General features: G+C 38.1%; 1 non-coding gene across 1 annotated transcript; it reads right to left on the bottom strand.

The window, feature by feature from the left end:
• Positions 1–2,554: 2,554 nt before the first annotated feature.
• Positions 2,555–2,661, bottom strand: LOC141589185 (small nucleolar RNA R71). Its single transcript, XR_012520135.1, has one exon. It is a non-coding gene; the product is annotated as a small nucleolar RNA R71 (small nucleolar RNA).
• Between the last annotated feature and the right edge of the window lie 587 nt (positions 2,662–3,248).

The raw sequence follows: 3,248 nt of genomic DNA, 5'->3' as shown, positions 1-3,248 counted from the left end.
GTTGGGAAGATGAAAAAGGAAGGAAAGAAAAAAAAAAGAATTGAAAAAAAAAGAAAAAAAAACGCGTCTTTGTCTTTGTAGAGGGCGGTCGATCGATCGCCATCTTGGTCGATCGATCAAGCTTGAAAAGAGAAAAATAAAATCACATGGTTGGAGTTTTGATTAGTTGGTGATTTTATTCCCATGCTTTATTATCATCATTTGGGGAATTACAATTATATCGGAGATTGTGAGATTTGTGCTTGCTATTAGCACCGTTTCGATAGAAATCTTGAGCAAGAAGTTGGATGTTGTTATAATTTGGTTCCCTTAGTTACTAGCTTGGCTTTTAACTTTGTTTTTATCCAAATTTATTTTAGCCCTTCTTACCCATACCTCACATATCCATATTTACCTCGGCATGTGTCATGGTCATTTGTTTGGTTGGAATGCATATGTACGGTTGTAGAGATTATTTTCATATTAGATTGCAGGCATGTTCTTATAGGTCGTAGTTAGGTGAGTGTCATTGCAAAATGAATTCTTTCTATCTTTACATTTTTTTCACCTGTGCTTATGTGTGATATGAGCGACCCCGTGAGAATCCGATTTGATAAGTCTCTATAGTTGACAGTTCAGCAGTTTTTAACCACTTCATAACTCGTTTGCATGATTCATATTGCTAATTGGTTGTTAGTTGTAGCATTAAATTGGTTTAGGCTATTCAGTTTGCATTTCGCTCTGAGATTGAACTCGTTCCATTAGGTTTTAGGATCGAGTCTAGTTCTTGCTTGGGGACAAGCAAGGGTTTGGTTTGGGGAAGTTTGATGCGTGTCTTTTATATGATGTTCTACACCCTATTTTACACGCATTTCAGAGCCTAATTATGTAGTTTATGCTACTATTTGCCCCATTTCGTCTACTTTCGTATTTTTATGTAATATTGCAGATTTATGCGGAAATGAGTAGAAATCTAGCCGAATCCGTCCCCGAGTACCTTGCATTGCATTTGACATGAAGTATTTGCACAAGGAACGAACTTGGTGCGCATTTCGAGGCCTGAAAGATAATTTTATGAAGAATTAGAAGCGGACTACCAGCTATAGTGTTCGATCGACCGATGCCTATGGTCGATCGACTAGAGCACGACTTACAGTAGCTCCTGTTCAGCGCTGTCCAGTCGATCGACTGCCTTGCATGGTCGATCGACCAGACCGTTGATTCTGACGCAAATTAAAAGATCGAGAAGTTAGAAGCCCATTGTAACTAGGTTTAGGAATAAGGGTTACGTAATATTTCTATATAACGTAACCTGGTTTTTCAGAATAAGTATCCAGTTTTATAATCATGTTTTTATCAAGTCTTTTATCATCAATAATTAGGGTTCTTGAGATTATTTCGTAATCAAATAAAGGTTACTTTTGCATTCGGTTTTGATCCTTTCTCTGCAATTCCTTTTACGGTATTATCTGTTCTAATATTCAGTTTTATTGCTTATTTCGTTCGTAGTTAGAATTGTTAGAATAGTTTCCCGAAAGCCAATTTATTGATTCATTGTTAGTTATTTATTTAGTTATTTCGATCATGAATTCTATTGCTTTATTAGTTAATTGTATTATTGTTATTATTTCCAGTATGAGTAGCTAAACCCCCATGTGCTAGGATGTAGGGAATCTGTAGTGTAGGCGGCGTAAGTTTTGTAAACCTGAAATCGCGCCATGATCGATCGACCGCCTACCCTGGTCGATCGACCGGCCACGTGAGATATGCTTCGTTTTAATTAATTTATTTCTATTTTTGACGAATCGAGTGCACGCGACTAGTTGAATGCGTAGGAATTGACCGACCCAATAAAGATCGAAAGATAGGGGAGGAAAATAGACTACCTAATTAAGACGACTAAATTAATAAGATCGAGAGATAAGTTAATTTAGACATTTAAATCACTTTTCAGGACGAAAGTTAGCATTAGTGATATTAGGGACCTGTAGCGAGATCGAAAGATGCTACCTGTTAAGAATGGACCGAGAGGACTTCTTATTTTCCCGTCTCACGTGATTGTTTTAGACTTACTTAGCATGCTGCCGCCGAAACTACAGTGAACCGACCATATTAGTACCCTTTTAATATCTGATTTCATACATTTCTTTAGTTTTCTTTTAATTTCATTGCCATTAGTATAGACCAACTCAAAACAAACCCTTATACATTTGTGACTTTAGACTAAAATCAGACGACTAATAATTGCATCGCCTCTCTGTGGTTCGACCCTGAGTGCCACTAGCTATAGTAGTAGTTTGGAACTATAAATTTGTCTTTGGTACTCTACGACGGTATCAGGATGCCTAGTGAAGACCCTCACTCTCACATGGAGACTTTTTGTGACTATTGTGATGCGATTTCTCAAACCGGTGTAACTCAATACCAAATTAGATGCGTCTTATTTCCTTTTTCTATAATTGGCACCGCAAAACAATGGTTGAAAGGCCATGATAAGGCTACTCTCGGAATTGATTCATGGAAGAAGTTGGCTCTAGCTTTCTACAAAAAGTTCTATCCACCGGAAAAGACTAACATGCTAAGAGCTCAAATTACGGGCTTTAAGCAAAGAGATGAAGAATCTTTGTATGAAACTTGGGAGCGATTCAAGGGAATTTGTCGCTCATGTCCTCATCATGGACTTAGCGAGTGGTTCTTGGTACAACAATTTTGGAATGGTCTTTATGAAGACCCAAGAAATATTCTCAACATGGGATCAAATGGAATGTTCACCGAAGTTGATGACAATCAAACTTGGAACAAAATTGAGGAAATGGCGGTCCATAATTCACAATATAGTAGACCTCGCAAGGCTACTAGAGGAGGAAAGCATGAAGTGGACTCTATTACTCAATTGGGTGCTCAACTTAGTGCTCACATTGATACCATCAATTTGAAGTTCGAAAAAGCTATGGCTAGACTTGAAGAAGCCTCAAAATCACCAAAGCATCATGTTAATGGCATGACAGCATCTTCATCAATCCCAAGTGGGATATGTGAGAATTGTGGAACTTTGGGACATGACCAAAGTGAATGTAGGGGAACAAATGAACAAGTGAATGCTTTTCAAGCATACAAGAGTGGTACCCCTTATTCAAATTATTACAATGAAAACACCAAATTCCACCCAAATCTCTCATACAAAAGCCAAAATGTTCAAAACCCTGAACCAACATTGTGGACAAGGCCCTCGGGAACTGCGTCCGAGGGATCCACACCCGGCATAATCG

This window comes from Silene latifolia, chromosome 6, assembly GCF_048544455.1.
Source record: "Silene latifolia isolate original U9 population chromosome 6, ASM4854445v1, whole genome shotgun sequence".
NCBI classification, from domain to species: Eukaryota; Viridiplantae; Streptophyta; class Magnoliopsida; order Caryophyllales; family Caryophyllaceae; genus Silene; species Silene latifolia.
Note: the sequence above shows the minus strand (reverse complement) of the source record. Positions and strands in the feature narration are given on the sequence as shown.